The sequence below is a fragment of the Zootermopsis nevadensis genome, unplaced genomic scaffold, assembly GCF_977971745.1.
Source record: "Zootermopsis nevadensis isolate Lab colony 2312 unplaced genomic scaffold, Znev_1.0 Znev_ptg000024l, whole genome shotgun sequence".
Classification (NCBI taxonomy): Eukaryota; Metazoa; Arthropoda; class Insecta; order Blattodea; family Termopsidae; genus Zootermopsis; species Zootermopsis nevadensis.
In genome coordinates, this window is record NW_028259156.1 from 37,163 (window position 1) to 64,027 (window position 26,865).

General features: G+C 41.2%; 1 pseudogene across 1 annotated transcript; it reads right to left on the reverse strand.

Annotated features, from left to right (window-relative positions):
- Window positions 1-510: 510 nt before the first annotated feature.
- On the reverse strand, window positions 511-16,519 carry LOC147872662 (peroxisomal multifunctional enzyme type 2-like; annotated as a pseudogene). Its single transcript, XR_015536956.1, has 18 exons — window positions 16,300-16,519; window positions 16,038-16,121; window positions 15,378-15,515; window positions 14,998-15,150; window positions 14,380-14,524; window positions 13,814-13,941; window positions 13,469-13,585; window positions 12,875-13,074; window positions 12,426-12,486; window positions 12,189-12,352; window positions 10,751-10,869; window positions 10,400-10,572; window positions 9,825-10,001; window positions 8,917-9,078; window positions 6,327-6,468; window positions 5,878-5,973; window positions 5,288-5,450; window positions 511-3,944 (listed from the first exon to the last, which is right to left on the reverse strand). The product of XR_015536956.1 is annotated as a peroxisomal multifunctional enzyme type 2-like (transcript).
- Between the last annotated feature and the right edge of the window lie 10,346 nt (window positions 16,520-26,865).

The following is a 26,865-nucleotide window of genomic DNA, read 5'->3' on the forward strand; positions in this document are numbered from 1 at the left end:
CCGGCAGGTCACAGCACTACATAACAAAAACCAAAATCACTTCACAAATAGTCTCCACCCACGCCTACAAACGATACCTATACCAACTGGAAACAGCAATAATGTCAATCCCAAACTGCATTTACTTCTGTCAACATATCATCTCATACTTACAATCACAACATTTAAAGTGCATCCTATAGGTCAGGTAATTACACACTTCATTCATTGTCCCATCAGGTTTCCTGTTCAGATATCAAGTCAGTCTGCGAACACACTCAACAGCTTACATGACAAGCATGCAGGTTTGATGGTTTGATTTATTTCGCTGGATTGTTTCTTTTTCGACTCATATGCTTTGATGTCTGTATGTTGTTGGTATACCCCCAACTGAGCCCCCTTTTATATATTTGTGCATAACCCCCCTCATTCTATCATATTAGGCGCCCCACCCTCCCGGTAACCCACAATTATTTTTAGAGGGCAGAAATCAGAAATCAGAAATCGTTTGAGTCCTGAGTCCTGCCCTCGTTTTATATTTAGAACTTAATACTACTGTAAGAATTAAGAATTAATACTACTGTAAGAATCCGCTGGGTCTCGAACTGCCGATGTCGTATTCCGCAGGCCAGCACGCTATCCATTCGGCTACCAGGCTCCTACAAGATTACGATTCTGGATCTTCCTGATATATCGATGCCCTGCATTTCCCGCTCAATACGTAGTTTACTGGGTTCGCTACTAGAATTCGCTGTAGTCAAGTTCGCGCAGAGATAGAGAGAGAGAGTTGGTAAAATTTGTTGCGTGAATCTAGTCTTAGGTGCTGTAAGTTTATGTGTGCGAACAGCGATCTAGGTGGGCTGTCATCAGGTTACGGAATGATAGGGTGTTCTCGTTTAACGGTTGAGGTTATGTGTCGATGATTCCCGAGGAATCAAATAAATAAACGCCATGAGGCGTTTACGGCATTGATAAGTGACATTTATATACTCAGAAGTGTGTGTGGTGTGCCCCCCTCCCCAAGAACAAAAGTACATGTTCAATCAACTGCGTCATCAGAATGCTGTTTATTTTTGCATTTGTGTTAGTTAAAAGTGAATGCATTTTGTCTTTCTGGGAATAGCTGAGAGAAGAAGCTTAATTGATCCTTGGGATTTTACTCGGGGAAAAGCTGTCTGTCACCTGACCAGCCTACTGCTTGCCAGGAAATCAGTGCAGTATGTTCAGTACACTTGGCAGGCTCACTTCATATCGCAACAGAAACCTGACCTGCCTACTGCTTGTATCACAATGTTGTTGCACATTAAATCCCTTACCAGCTGTAACATTAACTTCACAAAGTTTACAGAACAGAATTGTTCCATCAGAACTAAAATATTCCTCACCGAAATCTTTAATGAAAGCTCTTAACTTTGCACTTTCAGAACACCACTTTTGGCATCTGAACTAAATGAAGGATTCACTGTAAATGCCCGAGAAATGTAGTTTCAAGTAAGAATTTCATACCCAAAATATGAATTTTATCCTCAAAATATAACCAAAATGATCCTAACCATGAATCACCAGTATTGTTCCCAACAAACTGTGGTCAACCGGTGTCCTTGAAGATCTAAACATGATTTTGTGATTGTAAATAAAATTTTCATGAAGCAGAGTCCTTGAGAAGCTAATAGTAGATCATACAGTAAAGACTGCACCAAACCCTTAATTTAGTATGACTCCTTCTTGTTCCTGTACGAACAAATATCTTTGAACAGAATGAGCAGTTGATTGATCCACTGGTTGCTTAGCCGCCTGACTGTGATTAAGAGATCAAGTGGCTAAAAGGGTGAATGAACTGACTAATTGATTCGTAGGCTATTTAATAATTATATTTCAACCGTACAAATTACTTAATACTAAATGGGATTAGGATTATTGTGAATGGAGGATCCAAGACATGAAATTGTAATCTGAACAAAATTAAACAAACAGCGATGCAAATACATAGTAATTAAATGGCTAATTTGAAGGAAAAAAAACATGCACAAACAATATTGATTATATAACTATCCACTGCTAATACTAAAGTGCCACTACATTCCTTGGGCAACACCAACCACCCACTGGTTTCTTGATTTGAACACTTTCCCAAAAAAACAGCACAATTCATGAAGCTCCTCATTATGTAATTTTCTCTCGCTGCCTGTATGTTTCTCTTAGTTACATGTATTCTGCTCATCACAGACATCAGTGCAAGACACCAAGTTTAACACCCACACAAAACAGCAGGTGAAATAAGTAGCCATTATTATCTGTAATTAAGAACTTTTCCAAAAGCAGGAACTTTGAACAATGAAGCATGAACTGGCCTTCAACCTAATAGAGGAAATAAATGTCTTAAATATACTGTCTCTTAGTATAACGATATTGCACAGTTCAGTATCACCTCACAATTGAATAAATATAGTCATTTCTTTCACTCTGATGTTGGAAACATACATGGCACCTATCACACCGTGCAAAGACGTCCATTCGACACAGCCCACACTGACAGGTTAATATTTCCCACTTATAGGACCACAGTTCCCTTGTTCTGTAGTGTCCTCTGTATCAATGAAACATTATGTCCATGTGACCATGCACTCTTTCTCCTACACAGTAACAATTCTAAGGCCATGTGATATCCCCAATTTCATCATGATCATGTAGTGACTGCTTACCATAATATACTACCAACATAATAAACAACAGGAAGCAGCAATTACCTGGCATGTCACAGCATTAGTGGGGGAGCCTACACAGACAAGACATGCAACATAAATCACATGCGTTGCGCATATGCGCATGCCAATCCAAATGTTCTTGGATCAGCACACAAGAACAAAACACAATTCTAACACACATGAAGAATCACAGCAAGGTGAAAAATCACTAACACACTGTCTGACCGGTATTCTACACTACTGTGAATGAAACAGTGATCCACAGAGCAATAAAATTAATTTAGTGTCCTACAAAACAACTCATTACAAAGATGGTTGCCTGCGACGTTGCACAAACTGATTTTTACATTAAATGGTGCAACAACCTGCAAGACAGCCACCTCCATATTCACTATCATAAGAACCTCAAAACTCAATTCAGTAATGGCAGATGACAAAGTTAAAATGAACAGAAGATCAAGAGAACTGAAATGGTAGATATTCACACCAAATTTCACAAAAACCAGTCAACTGCTGTGTAACTGAATCAGGCTAGATGGACATACACATGCAGCTTACTTAATTAATAAGACTGCTTTATAAGTCATTCAAAAACCACTGGATCAACTGGCATATTCTGATACACTATGATCAGATTCAACTGGAAGATCTGAGGAAACTGACAAAAAAAACCCTCTTCAGTCAGGACAGCAAATCCCCTGCTGAGACTTGTGCATAGGACGTAATTCATTTGAGAAACAGGAGTGCTAACACAACACTGCTATAATTTACTGGTAGAATCACTCCTTCCCAAACGAGGATTTGCACAGAATAGTTTTGTCCATGTACTACACAACAATTCAGATCATTTTTTCCTTACGCATAGGAGATATTTATTTATGGGGGATTTACACTAGTGACAGACTTCCTTCCTGTTGCTATAAAACAAGTTTGTGTCCCAAATTCCCCAAACCCTATTTCCTTCATGTATTCTAAAACACAGGTAACCCACAAATTTAGCATTCTGTACTTGCTATAGTACATTCTTTTCCAACTGAAACACATTTGCTCATCTTACATTCAGTTCACATATGAATAAAATGGGAAGAACCCTGAGAGAAGGCACAGACAGACCACAGAAATCACGTCCACAACATTCACAATAACACTCACCTGCGAGCTTCTTCATACTTAATCTGCTGTCGCAAGAACACCGCATTCTTCAGCAGTTCCTGTATGTTACCAAGGTTATCCTCTGCCCCCTCCATAGACTTCACTGCCCTGGAGAACAATACAACTGCTGAAAAAACTACACAAAGTTCTGGGAAGGTCTTGTGATTCTCACTTTTCTTCCAAATCATATATATATATATATATAGATAGATAGACACATGCACACACACCATATTTGGCGACTTTGTGTCAGGACTCAGGATCTTATTCCTTTGCCAGGCAGAAATGTCAAATGAATGAAGGTCTAAAATCACTAAGTTAATTGATTAAATAATAAGCTTTCCTTGTAACATAAAGAAATTACACTTCACATAATTCAAAATGTCAACTAGAAATGAGCAAGATGCTGCTACAAGCCTGTGGAAAAGTATTCACTTGGGAACAAGGTTCCTCTTGAATACTAGTGAACGAACAGAATTTCCTTTAAACCTTACCCAATGGCATACTCCACATCGTAGCAACGTCCCTGCAACTCATGATGCAGTCTGGTAACTTCTACCCTCTTCTCCACCATCGGGGGCAGTGCTTTGCAATGTTACGTATATAAGTTCAACATAAACAACTCAATCCATGTTTGACACGTTTTCAAACCTTTTTTAACTTTCATTTCCAATTCCGGGTCTGATGACAGAGACATCGACACGATTCTCAACACAGTTACGTTATATTACCGATAACAAAGCACATCCATATGTGCCTAATAATTATTCCAAATAATCGCATACGAAGTACAGCCGATTAACAAACTACAGTTCTGAGTTACAAAGCATGTTACAAACTATGGAACTTCTAAACTTCCGTGTTTAACAGTGAAGCCAAAACAGTTTCATTTTAACATTGGCAACGGCTGGAACGGTATATTTTATCGTCATTAACTTTTAAATTGGTGACAATGAAGGGAACCGGAACTAATTTTTAAGTGCGGTCATTGCCAGTAGGAGTCGAATTACATGCTTTGTTGCTTGTGAGTTGGCAACGAGTTGGAAGTTTTGATAAAGAAGTGCCATTCCGTTGGGAAAGATTCGAAGTACTCGTGCGTACAACACGTTGGGGAGTGTATAAATTAATATTTCGTTAAAAGTCTTGAAAGAATGAAATTTATAAGTATTTTTGTTCTCGCAGCCCTAGCTGCTTATGTAGATGGTAATGAGGAAGAAGAAACGGGTGCCAGATTGCTAATTTCGAAACAGATACTGAATAGATATCTGGTTGAAGACATGGACATAGTAGCTGGGATATTTAGATGTCATATTGTTTCAGAAAAATTATCGTCCGGTTGTTTTTGCAGAATAGAAATTTTTACATATCATAGGCCGTTTATGTTACAAGCCAAAGAATATGGAGCATCTCATGATAATATTGTATTTAGTACCCATATAATACCAACATACCTCATAAACTTGTTTGATTATAACACACAACATTCTTTGCAGTACACACTATATAATGTTGGCACAAGTACTGCTCTTGGTGTTAAGCTGAGTGACAGTAGCTTTCACAAAGAGGCCTTCACTTTGGTGGGTGGTCAGCTCAACATCAAGATTGACAGGATCCCTGCAGGGACAAATGTATCTCATGTAGTAGTTGTCAGACCAAGGAAATATGGATACTTCAACTTCACAGCTGCAGAAGTCAACTACAGACCAACAGAGGATGCCTCTGAAGTGAGTTATCACTTGCATGGACCGTGGTCAAAATTTATAGAAATGTTTGTAATTTCCATTGTGCTGGTCCTAAATTATATATTTAGAATGTACAGGAAGCCATTGTAAAATAATGAGCATAAAACACAAATTCTTCAGATTGATAAAATGATTTTCATTTTGAAACATTTAAATATTACTTGGAAAATCCATCTATGGACACCATACTTGTTTCTGTCTGCTTCTCTGATATTCAAAGCTCATAATTAAAATGAACTGAGGACTGAATATAGCTAACATCAAAGCTAAAATTGAATATTAATCTCCAAACTTCTTACAAGTCTTCCAAGTGGTGTTCCTCAGGTTTCACCATCAAATTTCTGCATACATTTCATTTTTCCAGAACTTCTTGACAAATACATATGCCACAAAGCCTGTAATCATGTAAAATTCCTAAGTTTATCTCTTGTTTTGTTTTTTGGGTTTCTGTTAACATCGTCACACACTGCTCCTGTAGGACGCAACAGAAATGCATAACAAGTCTTTCCGTTTCAGCTGCAAGTGGCCGTGACAAGCGAACCCGGCGAGGGTCTCATCATTGCCTTCCGTGACTATGATAAGAAAACCCTGTCTCTCAAATGAGATACAAACCCAAGATCTGCCAGATATGAAGTAGGAGAGTTAACCGCACAGACAAAACGTTTAACCGATGAAAGTTTTAAGTTAGTCTGTATAAAATTTACTCTCTAACAGTGCTGTAAATCCATGACAACTGTGTGATACATACTCCAGGTGGCAACAGTATTGCCATCTTTGGTGATGTTGTACTGGAACACACCACCGATCTTCTTGGCACGCTCTGGGTTTGCCGCAACCCGCTTTTTCAGCAAGTCAAACACACCATCCGAATCCAGCGCTGATGTGGATGCCTGCACCAACAATGCAACCTCACATTACAGTTTACAAAGCCACCAACATCATACACCATTTCTGCATGTCTCTAGGAACCTGTTAACTCTCTGGTGATAGAAAACGAAGGTCGAACATTGCCAATACCAAACAGTATCACTAGCTGCAGGACCAAGCCACTTTGGCACAGTTCAAACACATCTGTATTTGTCTAAGATCCAGCTTAATATTATCCTCCCCTTAAATTCTCAGTCTTACTTATGTCCAATTTTTTTAACAGGATTCCCACCAAACTATGCATACATTATGTGTTTTCATCTTATGAACAACACATTTAGTCCTTTAGTTCACTATCCTAAGAATCCACTTATTTGATCCTTCAAGATCCCAAATAATATTTGGTTGTTTTCAAACACAATTTAGGTTCTTCACACAAAGAAAGAAACCATATTTTACAACCATACAAAAGTGGAAAAATATGGATATGATGTAATTTGATCTTTAGCATTACTGAGAGTAGTTTCGATGGTTACACACTCTGTAATCAATAATGAGTACTTCCTGAACGTGTTAAATATTTATGAATACTATATTTTTAGCTTAAAAACAAATGCAAAACAATGTTCATATTTTCATTCTATGTCAGGACATGAGATGTGCCTCTGAACTACAAATTCCAGTTTTCACTTCCCTCACCTTGGTGGACCTCATCACAGCAGGCATAGTGACTGACTGATGCAACCAGCATACATCAGAGCTACTCACTTGTGTTTCTTCCATGACCTTGAACACAGCTACTGTACTGTACTGTACTGTACATGTTATCAAGACAACCTTACATGTAGGCTAAAGTGCAAAGTCTTTCCTGCCTCCTTGACAGTGACTCAGCTAGTCAAAAAACTTACTGCTTTTACAAAACAAAGGTTCATTATTCTGTTAGACAAAACACACACAAATGGCCATATCATGACTCGGCTCCACCCCCAGCTTCATGCCAAAAATTTTTTCCAAGTCTAAGCCAATTTCTGACCTAATGACATTTTACATAAACAAGTGTAGTGAAACAATGTATTCATGTGACAACTTCTCTTTGTCTCCCACAGTTCACTATTCACAAAGCACTAAGTGAACTGTACAAATCGTGAAGTTTCTTCCTCACTTTGCCCACTGAAGATGCAAATATCTTGAGAAATTGATTTGCAGATATTTACCATAAGCTGGAAATGTAACTAGGAAAGAGAAAACAAAGAAATTCCATAGAGCTTTTGAGTAACCTCTGAAGACCAACTAGGAAATTAAAGAAAATAATTAACCCCTTCAGCCACAGTGAAGGTGCATAATATTCTATCAATCCATTGTTACCTCAAAGAAAACACAACACGTCTCCACGACAACACTAAACTAGTTAATGCTGCTTAGAGAAATAAATTACTGTTTATTCTGAGATCAATATAAAACCCACATTATATATTCTGTGGGCAAAATGCAGAGATAATGACTGTTACAGCAGGTGGTACATACAGTTACAACTCAGCTTTAAAGGGTTAAAATGGATCTTACTGAAGATGTGATACTAGCAATGCTGTAATGTTTGGGATCTTAACAAAAAGGAAACATAACCTTGTCACTGAGAGTAAGAAATTGCTAGGCTGAACAATGCAGGTTATCACAAGATAACAGAATATCAGTTACACTTTATATCGATTATAAACACAACTTGCAATCTGTAGGAACAAACACCACACAGCTCAGGCCTGCCTCATGGACTTATCTTGAACCACTTGAACACAATCCACAACCTAACACCCAGTATTTTAAAGATCCATTTTAATATTACACTCCCATCTATGAGTTGGTCTCTGAAGCCATCTCTTCCCTCAGGTTTTCCACACAAAATTCTGTACTCATTTCATGTCTTGCTCATGCATGCTGTATGCCCTGCCCATCAGAGCTTTCCTATCATTTTACTAAAAATCCAGAATTAAATCTTATATTTGGCTCATTAAACCCACACTAAATTAAACATTCTCCAAAACACAATTACAGAATTTACATCAAAATGTACATTTATATTAAGTAAGCTTTACATGCAAACAACACAGCTCAAATGCTTCGTCTTGTTTAGTAGCAGTGTACTGCATAATCAAATTGCATTTTTCTGTGAGGAACCTGCAATATGTGTGACCTTTTATTTCCACTGCGTAGACATGAAATTTAACACAAAAATTTCATTGGAAAAGCTGAAAGGAAAACAGTACTTGGGAGATCTACACACACACAGACATTACTAAAATGCACCTTAGAGAAATATGATGTGAAGAAATAGATAGACTCAACCAGCTCATGACAGAGCATAAGGGCAGAATTATGTGAACGTGGTGAAAGGCCAGCAGCAACAAAATTTCTCACCAGCAGAACAACCATCATCAAAGATGATCTTGGCCCATCAGTCAGCCACAAAAACGTACCTTGTGCTGCGGGACGGATGCCTCGGTGAGATCGACATATGCGCCAGATATCACCACGCTCCCCGTCTCTTTCACCTTGGTCTGAAAGTGGATACGGTTCCCCTGTTGCCACATGTCAGTCTGTAGTGTCTGCCCAGGGATAACCGGCTTGCTGAACCGAGCCTGTAAACCAGTGACAGTCATCATTTTCTTCATACCCTCACACTCTGATGGCCTGTGTAGTGCAACGATCTAAACCATATTAATGGGGATATCAGGTTGCATCTCAGTCCAGTTTCTGACTATCCTTCTCAGGCTAATCAGAGTTCTCCTCAGTCCCTCCAAAAAACTTCCAGCATAGTAACATGAAAATTAATATTACTGCCCCTTTCCAAATTCATACCCATTCATTATCCTCTCATTCTATCTGATGCTATATAACCTCTGAAAATTAAACACATTCATGAAATAACATCATATTTAACAATCTCTCTGATGGAAAAAAGTACAAAGAACTTACAAAGCAACAAGATGATAAAATTAAAAAAAAGAGACTGAAATGGTAAAATGTTATGAACAGTCCTCCGGAATTACAACTTAGAAATATACTATCAAGCCACACCATTGCACCATGCTTCACATGAATATTTTTTTACTTACCATAGGCCTCCCTTAACGTATCCACTGTGAATGGGAGTCACGGTTATGAAGTATTCCAACAGGGATGCGAGAAAATAGGAAAGCATGTGGAAAGAATAAGAAAGTACAATGACTGACATCAACTGAACTGTACATCAGACACGGAAGAGGCAAGTGAAAAATGCTGTGAACACAAACAATCCATAGAACAACAGAAAGAGGGTGCTGGAATGTTATCATGAGAATGTGAAAATAGGAAAGCCCCAAAAAGAGATGTTTCTATTACACACCTTTATGGCTTTGAATTTGGTTGGATCATTATCCGCATACTGCTGTAGGACATGGCGGGCTGAGAAGCCCAGCGAACACAGACCGTGCAGGATGGGCCGATCAAATCCACCAAATGCAGCCACATTCGGGTCAATGTGAAGTGGGTTGCGGTCTCCAGACAGTCGGTAGAGTGCAGCCTGCAGGAAATAATGTTGAAGTGAAGAAACATTGACAATTAATTTGTAGGTGTGTTTATGATCTCTCTCCATACTAAATTCTACAGACTTAGCTGCAGTGTTTCATTAGTCATAATTTTCACACACAGCAATAAGTGCAGATTCAAAGCAGTCAGCATTTTCAGTCTACATCAAATAATCTTAAGGATGCACATTTTACAAAGCTCTATCACCACAAATATGTCAAGATCTTAATTAGATTGTGCTTCTTCTCCATATTTTACATGTTAGTACTACTGACAGAAGAAACTAAAAATACATACACAGAATAAGAAAAGTTACATTCACCCCCCCCACCCCCCTCAAAGAAAAATAACCAAAGAGCCTCACACGTAACACATGCTTCCCTCTATTCTGACCTGATCAAGAGACGTGTGTTGCTCAACAGACAAATCAGGAATCCGCTTTGGTGGTTCTGCTGTTGGCACATCATAGGGTGAAGTACGCTTGTCTGTAACACCCTTCATTCCAACAGCAAATGTTGTCAGCAGGGACTGTGCCACCTTCTCACCACTTTCATCAAATGTCTCCACTGCAATAATGACAACAGACAGCAACTGAATTTGTATCACCTTGAAGACTAGACTTTTAAACCACTTATATTCCCCCTAGCCTAGACAGATCAAAGAAAAAGAGACACGTTACAACTGCACGAACCAAGTTGACAGAAGTTACAAATGGAATGATCATACTGCACAATTTTATCTCACCTTCCACCAGCACAACAGTCCCGGATCCCTTGTCCAACATATCCACCACCTTGCAGTGCACCTCAAGAGTCCCTTCAACTGTTGATGGGACGCAGAACCTCCAAGTACTGCTCACCATGCAACATCTGGCAACATAGCAGCAACACGATCCTCCTCAGTCAACTCCAATTATGTACTCAATCGTTTCTCATTCCTTTGTGCCTCATCAGCAACCCTAAGGTTCATAATCCAATCAGTCTCTACGTCGAAACCACTGAACTATCTTTAAGTTAGCAGAACTTCTCGAATCCATTTAGTGGAAAGAAAGAAAGAAATACTTTATGATATATCTGCAAAAACAACTGAATACTGTCATTTGTTTACATGACCGAGTGGCATGCCAGTGGGAAGCATCTACACTCTGTGCAGCTCACTGAATCAGTGTGAATTCTATCCTCACTCTCTCTATGGTGCAGGATATTCTTTGAAAAACTGACTGTATACTTGGCTTCTCAAAAAATAGAACACTTTCTTTATAGAAGCCAAAGGTTCATCACTGAGTTCACAAAAGCCTGCCATAAGACTAACCTGAGCCAGCTGCATCCAGTTTGCTCCATAGATTCCTATCTCCCAAAGGTCCATCTTAACGCCATCCCACCTACGCCAATGTCTCACCCACAATCTCCTCCCTTCAGGCCTTCTAACCAATATCTTGTAAACACCCCACCCCTTAACAATGCGTTCCGCATGTCCCGCCCGTCTTATCCTCCTCGATTTAATCGCCCTAACAGTATCAAGTGAGGGGTACAGTCCGTGAAGCTCATAATGCAATTTTCTTCCTGCCTCTTAGGTCGAAATATCCTAAACACTCTGTTCTCAAAGACCCTCAATCTATGTTCCTCCCTCAAAGTGGGAGACCAAGTTTAACACCCATACAGCACAACTTTTGTATCTTTAGTTTTCTTGATGTGAGATGAGAGGACAAAACATTTTGGACTGAATGATAGCAAGCATTCCCCGAGTCCACACCACACTGCTCAATTACAACTTCACTAGCAAAGAATACGACCTGAATGATCCTCCGTTGCACTGAACAGAAAAACAACTCACTGCAGTATTATTTTTGCAGAAGCTGGATCTGCTTTCATTCCATGAGGACCAGCAGACTTTTAATTTCTTCCTCACTGCATGTACAGTGAACTAAACAAGTCAAGTGCAATGGAGACTGGCTATTATATTCGTAATAGACAAAGCACAGGCAGTAAAATGTGCCTTGCGTTAAGATATATGGACATGTTCAGCTGCGAAGGCAAGAAATGCACATACAGAGATGAAAACACAGCAAGAAGATTGTGAGGTGGCTCAGGGTTGCATCCGAAGGCAGGCTTCGAAATGACCGATGCTGAACCTTGCGGTTATCCTCAAAAGAGTCTGCTTATCAAGACATAACCTCACTTACCCTGGCAGGATTGAAATCCCTGCCACTGAACACCTCAGCAGTAACACTAGACTCCATCACGGCAGACAAGCCTTGCAACACGAGGAACGTCGGCAACGCAGAGAAGTCTGCGTGGCCTTCATACAGGAATCTCAGGTCACTTGGGTTGGTCACAGTGCTACCAACTGCAATAAAACAAACACATTACTTGTCTGTCACACTGTCACAAACACACGCACATAATGGCACATTACTCACCTCCCAGTGCATACAGGATCAGGTCATGAGGAGTGTATTGGAACTTTGTCACAACACTCTTCTGGAAAGGAAATCAGGACCTTAAACCATGTTCACAGAATAAGTGTCACCAAGAAGACAAAAGAAGTTCAAGTCTGCACAAAGATTAGCCACCATCAATACTTGGATGGCAGCACCAGCCATTGCCAAAACTAATGTACACCTCATTTAACAAAATACTGGACCTCCAGTGGCGTAAGCCACAACTGAAGTAACGTAAACCACGTACTACAATTATGGCGACGGGCTAAAATCCTGTACACAATAAACAAAATTAATTCTGCTCATTCATACGTCTTATACTACACTCCCTCTATACACCTCCACTGGATGGTGCTTAGACACAGGGGTAACTTGAATAATTACTATCTGAAAGCATATGCAAAAAACTACATCGAGTCATAACTCACGCCATCAGAAGAAAGCCCAGAGTTCGACTTCATCTGCTCCAGAACAGTCATCAGGGTACCAGATGCCTCCTGGATGGACTCCAATTTAACGGCAGCAGACATATCTGTCACCTTGCCCCAGTTCTCACGTACAGCCTCTGGCGTCACCAGCTCATTCATCTGTGCACGCAGCAGGCCGCCCGGTGAACGCACCAGATAACCTGAAGGTTGTCAGACAAGAACGCATCCTGATGGAAAGTTCTGCCGACACTCAGCACGGGAGGTAAACGGTTCTCTGCTTGTCTATCATTACTGCGCTTCATGGCTATTCCAAGCTGTCTCACTGAAATCAGGACCCTTGAAACATGAATCCGGTCATTCTACCGCTGTTGACACATCTACGGAAGTCCACATGCAGATTCTGCGACTTATCTACGATTGTGATTTGCAGTGAAAAAATCATTTCTGCATTTCACTGAAAGAGCAACAACAGACCCAACCTTCATGACCCTAATGAAATGCAGTCCTGTTTTGGACGGCATCACATGACTCAGAACCAGTGGTGTCGTTACAGGCATCGAGCATATTCCGAACAGGGGTGCCACTGACACTTACATTTTCCTGCCCAGCCAGCAGCAGACTCGATGATGGAGCCAGTCTCCTCACAGGATTCGTGACACAGCCACGCGACGACTGGCGCAATCAGCTCTGGGCGCAGCTGCGCAAAGAAATCTGTGCAACAAACAAGTGACTTATCAGTATCACATTAGTGTTTATAATCATGAGACAATATTAAAAACTGCTGATAACAGATCTCCAAAACATGAACTATTTATTACAACTGATAATATGACAAAAGGGTGAATATACTTCCAAAATGCACTGTTTGCATCATTTTGATGTTCATTTATTGTAAACAGAAGTGACACACTGTCAGGCTTTAGTATCAGCAGCACCCACCAGGTGGCAGGATGTCTTCAGTAAGCCGGGATGCCGCAGTTGGCACAATCACATTGCAGTGGATGTTGTCCTTCCTGCCCTCTATCGCTAACGTATTGTTCAGACCAACCAGCCCCATCTTGGCAGCACTGCAACCATAAAAAAAACATACATGGACTCCTCCCAAGAAATGCATAAAGCGGCCATCGCTCACACCAACTTTCTTATTTGAGAACAACTTTTCAGCCGCACAAATTACACAGTCCTGAAAGGAAGAGCGAACTGGAGAGGATGTAGAAGTGACCCTCGGTTATATAACACACTAACCCAGCATCTGTCTTGAGGAACTGTGGGGGAAAACAGTTTCTACCATTTCTGGCAACCAAAGACAAACTTTTATTTTTATAAATAACCAGAATGTTAAATCAATATTTCATAGGCGGGGGGAGGGGTGTATTGTAATTAATACTTTTAAATCCCAAAGATATTCAAAGCAGAACAGATTAATGTCCACGATATCACGCACACATTATACAAATGATCAATCCTATGAAAGATAAATATACTGAAGTGTCACTAACACCGACCTGTAGTTTGCCTGCCCAAAGTTCCCATATAGACCAGAATTGGAGGATGTCACAATGACACGTCCATACTTTTGTTTACGGAAGTGAGGCCACGCGGCTCGAGTTGCCTTGAAAGCACCTGTTAGGTGTACGTCCTGAATTAAGCCTGCAACAGTAACAAATGATCATTAAACCTCAACAGCACTAGTAACTAGACAAAAAAGCATGCAAAACCATCCCTGAACTCAAGAAATCTACCATAGTCCCTTTTCTTTTGGCCTCCTATACAATATCAATAACAGTCAAAACAGCTCAGCATAGCAGACAGTATTTGTCAAGGTTTTCCTCAGCCTCTCTAGGCAAATGCCATGGACAGTCTCTTGAAACTGGTCAGAACCACAATGATAATAGACGCTTGTGAATTTTAACTCTTTCAGAATTAGTCTCTGCAGAAAAATGATATTCCAATTTCACTGAACTATCAGACTTTAAGGTAAAATGGCCCCTGGGACAGCTACATAATATCCAGTCATTGGCGCTCTTAGTTTTCTGACTGACTGACTGTAGCAGTCCAAATACACTGAAAGTACCCCACAATCTGATATTATGGCCAAGAATAAGATTTAATCTCAAACATACTCCAGTCTGCGTCACTAATCCTGGAGAATGACTTGTTCCGCAGGATGCCAGCATTGTTCACTACCACATCTACTCGTCCAAACTCTTCCAGAGCCGTCTGTATAATCTTCTCTCCATTCACCACAGAATCATAGTTGGCTACAGCCTTGCCACCTACCAGAAACAAAACAATCTACGATACAAATGCAATCCCGCGGTGCTGCGACTTCACCGTAAAACAGAAGTTGGAAAGGAAAGGGAATCAGACGGAGGTGGTAGAGGGGGACACAAGGAAGCAGTTTGTAAGAAGGAAGGAGAAAGAGAAGAGGTGAGAGGACAAACAAGAAACTTACATGCAAATGCAGTAGCAGCCAACAAGCATCATAATGCACTAAACCCACCTTTGTGCCGGATCTCTTCTACAACACTGTCTGCTGCACTGCTACTCTTCCCATCGCCATGGCGACCACCACCAAGGTCATTCACCACAACTGATGCTCCACGCTCCGCAAACAGCAGGGCATATGCTTTACCCAGGCCTGAAACATAAAGTCATGGCTGGTCAGAATTATGAGGAACTGGCACACAAGAAATGATAAGTGGGTGAAACGACACACAGAACTGTTCATTGCAAAAAGTTGTAAGCAAATGCCATGATTAATACGATTATGAGACAATGGAAACAGACAAATGATAAAAGAGAAGGGTATTAACTCACCTCTGCAGTGCACACATCACATGGCATGTGGAGTCTCATCATACTTTAATATTATCATGACAACTTTTATCCATGGAAATGGACACACACAAACTGGTACAATTAAAACTGGAAACATACTGTTGTAGCAGCCCACACCCTTCAATTTCATATTTTTGTCTTAACAAATGAGGGAAAGAACTATATTTTTTTTGTACAATATAGTCATTAATGAAGCTGAAACCGCGAAGACAAGAACGATAACCTAAAATAATTTCGACAAGAATTAAATATTTCCGAAAGAAAGTCTTGCATACTAAAAAAGCGATCAGGCACAAACATTATTTTCGTGTACGATAATCACCTGCACCAGCTCCTATAACTACAACCACTCGGCCATCGAATCGCAGATCTGTCATGCTTAATAGGGCCCTACAGAAGTCCGAACCTGAAACAAGACGAAGTTACGTGACCAAACACACGGATAAGGTAGTACAAGTGCAAGATTAACCAGTACTTCGTACCTTGTTTACTTTCGTGTGTATAACTGCGAAGTCATCGTCAAGAAATAATGTAACCGTTAAAATTATAATACAACGCACAAATTGCTAAATCTTACTACGTACGATAAATCCGCCGCTGTCTAGTCGTAGACTCCAAGACACAATCCACTACCACGAGATCATCACAGTTTGTGTGCTTGTGTTTTCAGACCTTCGCATCAGATACGGCCAGTCTGCTGTCTGACATAACTGCAAAACCTCTGTACAAGAGATATGTACTGTACTTCAAAACAGGTTACGAAAGTGATCGACGCAATTTCGCTAGTCATTCTTTCCCATATCGATATATTTAGATTAATGCAGTGCTACCAATAGTATCAGTAGATCTAGCCCCGCGCGAAAATGTTCGAAAGCAACAAATGGCATTTTACCTGTCTGAATGTAGAGTTCCCAAATTGAGATATTTCCTTGCCCTACTTTCACATTTTATACCTTGTATCATAATATCCCATAGAAACTGTACTTACTGTTTTTATCTTTCTTAACTCATGTCACAGTTTTCCTGCCTATGTTATTAATACAGAAAAGAAACAAGACTAACTCAAAAGCATGAAGTAACAAGGGGAATATGCTTACTGCCTTCATCACCAGAGAGATCGCCTAATAATGGTGTCAATTTATATTACACTACACTGCGCAATATCCCACAACGTTGTCATCTTCACACTCTTTTCCCATGAGCATCTGCTCTACACAAGGAAGTTAAATCAGCAACTAGGATGTGTCTTACTGAAGAACATTAGGAAAGAGCATGCAAATTGCAACAATGAAAATTTAATGTGATACTGAAAGCTGAATAAAGCTAAAGCAGTGTTAAATGTATTTTTTATAAATTACTATGATATTTTAATGTCCCCAGTCCAAGACTGTGGGATTTCATGTCAGTGACAACTTCAGATCAATTTATAAGATGTCACTAGCAAGATGGGATGTCTTAAAATTCAAGGTCGTGCAGACACATGTTCATGAATTTCTTATCTCATACCATCACACTGACAGTCCCGAGTTTCAGGCACACAAAGTTACAGCATAACAAAAGCATGCGAGTCACAGTAAGAATTGAGGTTCTCACAGTGGCGAGTACGAATATGACTCGTTTTCTGTGTTGTAATGCTACAACCCAGAAGGCAGCCATCTTCATGTGACTCACAATTTATTTAACGATGCTGTCACTAGCTGAGACTATATAATGTCGAGTGAGAGGATGATAGTAAACAGAGAATTGGAAAACATGTGGACAGAAGTGATCATGGCCTAATTTAAGGAACTATCCAAGCATTTTCTGGAGGGATTGAGGAAAACCACAACAAGCCTTCGTCACGATAGCCAGTCTGCAGGCCAAGATCTGAACCCAGGACCTGCCAAACATGTAGCAGGAGTACTAACCATTCAACTATGATGTTTTGTGTGATTCACAAGATACAAACAATTTTATTACACATAATCAACTGGTTACCGTAGTAAACCGACGTTTCGGGAACAAACTCTGTCCCCATCTTCAGGGTTTGTTCCCGAAACGTCGGTTTTACGTGGGCAAGGAACTGAGACAATTGTCTGGATGTCGGATCTCGCGTGGTGGCAGATTTTGAGCAACTTCAATTCTATCTCCGATAATGACAATGACTTCGTGGATTCAAACTTGTTACCCTAAAATATGAAGCCAGCGAATGTGAACATTTGCCAAGTGAACTCTGAAAACCAGAGATGAGCTAAATGTGGAGCGGAGAATTTCCCGAAGCGATGCCTACCGACGCCAGTTCGCGTTCAGTTTCATCAAAATCCGTTCAGCGCTGTTGAGGGCAGCAACCCGAAAGTTCGCTACGCGGGGCATTCTCCTCCTGAGCCAGCTTTATCCACACAACCTACTTCCCTCGCCGGCCCGCGGTAAATTCGAGTAAAGATTCCTGTTAGTCCCCGGGTCTGGATTAATCGAGCAGGGCGAGTTATTAAGCGAACGACCAACATTCCGTAATTCTTTGGCTGGCCCAGCCCTCGCACAACGCCGAAGGCCAGATCACAAATAGCGGTCAAGGTCAGGGAACCGTCTCCATGGAAACAACCGACAGTCGGAGAGACCCAGAAAAACGACTGGCGGCATTTCTCAGGAACTACAAGAAAGGAATTAGCACGTCTCTCGAGCAGCTGACAGTTGCCTACACTTCCACGAAGGATCATCACCGCATTCCCCAGAAGCTGAGGTCCGAACTCCATCCGAATTAAATTCAGACACTGTGTAAGTTCCACGTATTGAGATTAAGCAGATGTAACATGAGAGCGCCCTCACAGCTCGCAACTCTGCCTCCTGTGATAACAGTTTCCTTATGATGTCATCGCCTGTAACGAGATCACGTGTGAGGTCGCACTCATAAAGAGAATGACATCAGGCCACCTTCTTCGATATTATACATAAACTTCATGATCCCAGGGCGCGTGAACTTGATCTTGTCTTGAGACTGAATAAAACTCTTCATATTATTATCTACAAACTGACAACCTTCAGCTATTTCAATCTGCCCGCCAATCCTACGAAATACTACCAACGTCTGAGGAAGCCGATTACCAACTTTACCTCAGGCACTTCCAAGCGTTTTACAACTGCACGACGCACCTTCACATTCTCCCGCCCGCAGTTCACAATCTTCTGTTTCCCGTCTCCTCTCTAACAACGAATGTTTCCTACTGTTTTGTATGGGTGTGAAACCCGGTCTTTCACTTCAAGCGAAAACACAGACTCGGGGTGTCTGAGAAGAGAGCGCTGAGGGTAATATCTGGACCCGAGACGGATGAAGTGACAAGAGCGAGGAGGAAACTGCGTTATAAGGAGATAGGAATTTCGTTCAGAATTTGACTAGCCGACCGACCGAGGGCTGAAGATGGACTCTGCTCCATGCAGCTCGTTCTGGTCAGACTTTTACATCGCCAAGGATGCTGCAATCAATAGGCGTTCGGTGTAACCCAGTTATCGGCAACGTAGTCTGAAATCGGTTGTCAGCTTTACTGCGGGGCGTGGTGGCAACTTAACTTTCACAGAATACATTTTTATACGCCAAGGAACGGGGTCCTGCTCGATGCCTGACAGTCACGAAATTTGCAGGACTCATAAGTTCACTGTCGCTTTCATAAATGCCAGACTTAACCCTCTAAATCCCAAAGCTCGCCTAATTAGACAAAAGTGGTTAGTTGTTTGCGTTTTTATAATACAATATAACGTCTTCTAGACTTAAACACGTCATGCAATGAATGGATTATTACCAGGTTTTTGCGATCTACTTCCCTAGAAACTGCACCAGCGTCTGACATGAGATATTTTCTCAACTCTTCTCTTATCTCGCCTCCTGCTCGAGATAAGGAGTGCGTGTTTGGTGGCGTTGTTTCCACGTCATTACTGAAGTGATAGAAAGTTTTTCCAGATTTTTACTAGGAATCCATCGCATAACAGGCGACTAATATCAAATCATCACATGTCTCCGGCAAAATGTTTATGTGTGTATAAAACACTCAAAATACTTGGCAAATCAACCCAAATGCATTTTCCGATACCCTTCCGGCACGACAAAGGCGATAATTGAATGTCTGTTCAGTTACGTTATTCTTTGCAACTTCATCAGATACGCGTCGAGACCCGATGCTTCGCCTGAAAGTTAGAAATGGTTCCCGGAAGGCACTCAGGACCCGGAAGATTAAAGTTATTTCCAATAATCACCTTCTTTGCCATACGCACCGACGTCGACCGCAATAAACTTGTAATTAGCGTCCACGATGGCTAAAAGAACGATAGAAAAGAAAGCTTTGTAGTTGAAAGAGATTGGCTCCAACGGCGTTCGGAAAATTCCATTTTATCAAAAATTCGTTTGAAATGCGTTGAAACTCTCGTTGCGTAGGTTCAGGCATGAGTTGAGGTACCAACTTGTTTCTTAGACACCTAAGAACCTCTTTCACGATTGGTGAAATATGACGCGCTGATATACGGTAAGCAAACGATAGTGAAGCGTAACTTTCGCCAGTCGCCATAAATCTGAAGGGAAAAAATTGTCAATCACTCAATAAGTGATATCGTACACAAAGAACACGCACACGAAAATGGGCGTATTTTCTCATTTCATATGGAGACTGTAGAAAACGCTGGAAGTATATACGGGATTCATACAATCGATTTAAACGCAAAAGAAAAATGTCAACCGGATCAGCTGCACCACCGAAAAATTCTAAGTGGGATCTTTTCAAGAGACTCCAATTCTTAGAACCGGTTTCAACAGAAAGACCTACTGCATCTAATGTTGAGTCAGATTCAGCGGCAAACGCACAGTTTGAGACTCGGACTGAAAACAGCGAAGGTTGTCCAGATGAAGCATCGCAGTCCTCTGTACCACAGCCTCCACGACGAAAAAGACGCAACAACAATCATGATGATATTCTTGATAATCTCGTGCAACAGTTAAGTGCCAACACTGATACAGAAATTGAAGACGAAATTGCTTCATTTGGGAACCACGTAAAGGCTCCACGTTTGAAAATACAAGCTAACATTTTAAGTCACTATGAATTGATTCAGATGGATATGCGAGGAGCAACATGGGATGTCCAACCCAAGTTCATCTGAGGTATTCTCCTTTAAGAACTGCCTCGACCCCCGAACCAACCAACATCACAGAATGAAGACAATTGTCATTACATTTGTGACATAATTAGTAATAATACAATATAAGAAACTTAACCGTAACGTGAGCGACAGTTTTTGTTGTTTGTATGTTTTTCCTATTAAACTCAGTGCGTAACCAAACTGCTTTTGATTCAATCTGAAATAACTCCTGAAACTTTCTTCTTCTAATGATAAATGATTCTTTATTAACAGACAGAAAGACCCTTCTTCGCGTCTGGTTTTGAATATTGAACTCGTAGGTTTTCTTTCTTTCTTTCTTTCTTTCGCAACAAATAACACAGCAACACATCTTCTTCTTCTTCTTCTTCTTCGAGTAACCTTTTTAGAAGCATTTTTATACTCATTTTTCACAGAATATGTGCACGCGTCTCAACAAAACAAACACTTTGCCGCATGTCTCGGTCGTCACCTCAAAAGTGAGTGGCGGGAAGCTGCGATGAGTCCGTCTCTATCGCGTGCAGCCAAATTGTACCTTAAGAAGACCCCATAAATATAACTGCAGGTGGTACATATAGTTACCACTGTGCTTCAAAGAGTTAAATGCATCTAAAAATATTTGAGACACAACCTGCAGTTTAACATTCCGTGATAAGAGAACTTTTCCATCACAGTGATCGTGTCGACAGCCATAAAATGCAGACGTCCTCTTCAGGAAATTCTGCCACGAGCTCTCGTACCGGATCCTGCCTGAAGCAAGAAATCGCCGCGTGAACCAATTACTTAGGTCACGGCCAGCGGAAATCAGGCAGAGCCGTGCGTGAGACGCGTACACGTGATTATCTTTTTACAATTCAACGGATTACACAGCGTCGAATGAGAGGAAGACAATGAATAATGAATTAGAAAGGATGTGGAAGGAAGCGGTCGTGGCCTAATTTACGGTACCATCCCGGAATTTGCCTGAAGGGGCTGAGATAGCCGGGCTCTGAGCCGAGATTTTAACCCGGGACCTGCCGAACACGAAGCAGGCCTTTAACAGAACCCCGAGGATCAACAGAATCCTCCGTCTGTCCTAGTGCCAAGCCACACGGATCCAGTCCACGTACCTCAATGGTATCCCCCATCTCTTTCTTGATCTTGCAAGTTGTCACTTTGCCAGAAACATCCTTGCTGTAAGTGAGATTTCAGCTTCTCACAGCGGCAAGTAATCTAGTAGAAACTGGCCGACGTTTCAGAGGTGCTTATTACCTACCATCATCAGGGCGATGATTGCCCAATGATGCAGGAAGTAAGCACCTCTGAAACGTCGGTCAGTTTCTAGCCATTTTTGTCAAGGTAGAACTGACCTTTGTCAAAGTTATTTCTACAGACGCTGACGAAAACTGTCGCTCTGCTGCTGTAGCCATGTCTTCCCGACTCAAGGGGTTGTTTTCGAGGGTCGCGATGTGTCGACTTAGGGCGTCTACATGCTGGATAGACTATCCTGGGTGGAAATCGAACTCCGCTAATCTGAGAGACCATCTCATTAACCGGGAGTTGGTGTCTGAGAATTTCTTTAGATAAACCCAAAGACTACAATCACGCAACAATTTTTACCCACTTCTGTCTTCCTTTTTCTCTCTCTCTCTGCGAACTTGGCCACAACGAATTCTAGTAACGAACCCAATAAACTACGTATTCAGCGGGAGAAGGGCATCGGAATAACAGGTCGATCCAGAATCCTAATCTACCACACGCTTCGTAGCCGAATGGGTTACGTAGGAGGACGACGTCGGCAGTTCGAGACCCAGCGGATTCTTACGGTAGTATTAAGTTCTAGAAATAAAAGGAGGGCAGAAACGGGTTTGGTTTTGTATGCTTTACCTTCCCGATTTCTGCCCGCTAAAAAATTGGATAGATCGTTCTAAATGGCGTGAAAGTCGAAAGTAACTAAAAATTCTTGAAATATTCCGAAAAAAAATTGAAGTAGACATTGCTGCAGAGCTCGACCGTCCATGTACGACGCACCGTTGGACTTGCCTTAAAAATAAATAAACATCACGTACAAGCAGCTTAAAGTGTCTCGTTTGTGTGCGGTGTGCGGTGTGCGGTAGTTGGCTGCCTGTTTTCTGAGTCAAAGTCACACGGTGCGTGATACTGGCTGGTCACGTTCTGAGGCTAACTTCTTCGGTGCGTGCTACTTTCCGCGTTCCCTGACAGCACAAGTCCCTCGGCGATACCGACTACATAAGAATAAAATTAAGAATATATATACGCATGTGTATATAAATATGCATATATATATATATATATTTGAGAGAATAAGAAATTTTGGTAGAATCAAAAAAGAGTAAAAACATAATATAATAAGAAATCACACAAAGTACGTCGCCGTGGCTTCTGTGTGCGCGCGCGCGAGTGCGGTGCATGCTACTTGGTCGGTCGCGTTCTGAGGCAAAGTCAGACGGCGCCGATACCGACTTGGTAAGAATAAAAAATAACAATATATATATATATATATATATAAGTGTTAGTGCGCTGTCACGGGGAGGCTGCCCGTGCCTCTGGCGGCAGATTGCTAGAGGACAACTGCGTCTCTATCTCAACCTCACCCTCCCCTTCCAACTCACGTGACATGTGACGGACGACCTTGAGATCATCACAAGGAAACTCAGACAATGATTACGAGAGAAATGCATCTGGGGCAATGACAGAACATCATTTAGAAGTGGTGGAATGATGACTGTAGGTGCTAAGGAGCTAGTTATTATGAGAAACTGGCAGGGTGCTGGGGCCACCAACCTGGTCGCAAATACTTTGAGTGGACGTGGGGATTCCCCACTAAGTAAAGGAGAGCCCACCTAAATGTTTTACCTTGAGGAAACATCTCTCCATGACACCAGCAGCAGCAATCTCAATGTAACAAGTAGAAACAACAAAATAAAGAGAGCAATTCTACAAAAACATTTCTTTTGTATCTGACATTACGTCATTAAACAGTTTTACGAGATGAGTTTTAGTGCACGCTGATTACTGAATTGCCAGCAATTTCTGATTGAGGTCACAATGTTTATTAAGATCCCGGGACCCCTTCAACATGATGATCATATGCTGATTGAATACCCAATAACAAGATCAATAAAACGTGCAACAAACAAAGCTACGTTCTACCTCCAAGAATCATACGCAAAGGAATCTTCACTCACAGACGGCTCGAACATCTAATATTTTAACAAACATCTGGCAAAAGAGCTGTACCACTTAAAGTCCTCTCCCTTCCATTTCAGCACGGATTCTTACAGTAGTAAGAAGGTCTAGAAATAAAAGGAGGGGAGACACGGGTTTCGTATTGTATGCATTTCCTTCCTGATTTCTGCGCTCTAAAAAATAACTGAGGGTTTTCGTGGGTGCGATATGGGAGCCCAAAATGAGAGGAAGGAGGGGTTATGTAAAAATATATTTATGAGGGAGCAGCCAAGGTGGTCAACGAACACCAAACAGACATATCATTTCATTTCCAGGTCAACAATCTTTAACCAAACTAAATGGTCAATAACTTCTGCCTGTCTCTCTCTCTCTCACACACACACAAAAACACAATCTCTACATTCTACACCGAAATCTCTGATATTTTAAAACCCCAAAAGTACAAGTATATATACACACATATTTTCTGTAACTGTGTCTGCGAAATGTGATAAAAATTATATTGAGTGTAGATTATATTAATGGACGATGAAAGAGAATTTGTTTTCACTTTTAATATTTCAAATTGCAGGGACAAGGCGGCAGACATGAATGTTTGTAGATCCGGGATGTCGACTTGTGTCATCGAGAACCTACCGAATGCAAGCGATTACGCCTACAAATACAGAGAGAAATTAATGGAGGAGAAACGTAAAAAAATGTTGAAGGAGAAACGTAACACTCCTTCTGTTGATGTAGCGACGGGTTTGAACCTGGTGTGGTTACATCGTTTCTTACTTTGGTGCGTGGAAAGAGTTCAAGGTTTTCTCTGGATACCTTGACATAGATTCAGTCGGTGGGCGAGGATCTCCGACTCTCATTGAATACACGGATAGGCCTTAATTGGAGCGGCGCTCGCGGGAGGGCAGCGAAGTCACTGAGCTGGTGCAATTCTTCACGACACAGTTGTTGTTGTTGTTGAAAATAATGTAGAAAACTAGGAATTGGTGTAGTAGCTACAAAAACATAAAATAAAGAGAAATTTTGTTTGCAGCAAAGAAGGAAAAATTATTTCTTCTCGTTATTTTCTGCTCAAGAAGTTTTATTGAAATTAATTATTTTAAAAACGTTTAATTTTATCTAAAAAATTACCATTCATCAACACACAGCAGTTTCTCTTTACGTCTTGTATTAAATGAATCCACTTGTGGCGACATGTTTCGAGTTACGAAACCGTCATGATTAAATGTTCTTGCTTCATGAACATCGTTTACAAAAACGTCATTATGAAGGCAACAGACTGTGAATTTTGTATCGATTTCTGATCTACGTGTCTTATTTAAAAAATTGCAAAATTAAATTTGGCCGAGTTGTGCCATGTGCCTGAGGAAGAACCAACTGTAATCGTCTAGCCATGAGGTCGAGCTCGGACTATGACCGCCCATCAAGGACGAAGCAATGTCAGCTGTCCTTTCGAAAAATCCACATCCAGGAAGTTCGAAACTTCTTTCAACTGGCCATTGCAGTATTTCGCCCCTGGGAGGTCCGACCCCTATTAATTGGGTTAATGCAAAAGTAGGCATAAGTGACCTAGCGTCTCCACGCGATGTAAACTGTAACAGTTGGCCTCGGGTATCGAACCGACCAATCAGAGACTTGAATTTAAAATATTCCACCAATCACAAATCTAAGCGGGAAGTCCAACCAATGATGTTACAAAATCTCAGATTTCGGAATGAGTGGGGGAAATTAATATATTTGAAACGCAGACTTCTTTTGAGAGGAGTCGGCAGTTGTTGCAAGTTGAAACGGTGTCACGGACTCATCGGTGAATTACATTAACTTAACATGATGATGGAAACAGAGTTAGTCTCCGAAACATTTGTCTTTGACGCTGCTAGTCGCCTACTCTACATGGCGCAAAAACCAGGAACACGGCCGTGGACCTTTTAGTGGTCAGAGTCTGAACCCAATGCAAGGAATAAAAGGTCATTCCTACTGACCTGTTCTATGTGAACCGTGGACCACATGACAACGGTTTATGAAGATGGCCGACAGTCATTGAAGTCCTCTTGCAAAATGCACGAGATGGTGTACAGGATTTGAAAGTAGTGTGGAAATATTTTCGCGTGTGAGAAACTCGTCCTTTTAATCCTCTGACGGTAGACGCGGAATGAGCTCGTCGCAAAATGCGCAGCTGCAAGGCGAAAATGTCGTCAGCGGGATTCGAACCAGTGATCTCAGTGTCTGATGACCGTTCTACACCGCAAATATGAGCGTTGGCTTCATAAATCTTGTTACAAACAAACACAAAAAATCAAATGTTACAACTTCGTTTATAAATAAATCTTAAATGTAGTGACGAGTATACTCGTCAACATTTAAATTTTAAATCCAACGTTTACAGCGTCGTTCTGCTCGCATGACAACGGCGATACTTCGGAAAAGAAATTTCTGCTACAGGAGGTAAAATAAAAGAGATGATTTGCCCAAGGGCTCTGTCTCCATTCTTCCCCTCCTTCCAGTCCTTGGCTCTAATAACGCGGGTTGGGGTGGAGGCGTGGGGGGTTGTACCGATATATTGCGACTCCTCGGTGTGGGTTGCGATTGGGAGGTTTCGGTTGTCGAATGCCAGAACGCAGATCCGTGGAAAAGACAAACATCGAACGAGAGGTAACATCACAATTATTATTGTGTTCCCTCTTGTTTCAGATCCATGTTTCTTCTCCGTACATTTTATTCGTTCGCCGTTGTCTGTCTCTGTTTTCCAATGAAACGATTCGAATTCAAAAGAAAAGTTACTTTATTAGAAAAGGCATCGCGTTCGCCCCACATTTCTGACTACGGTTTACGCCGAGCTCATA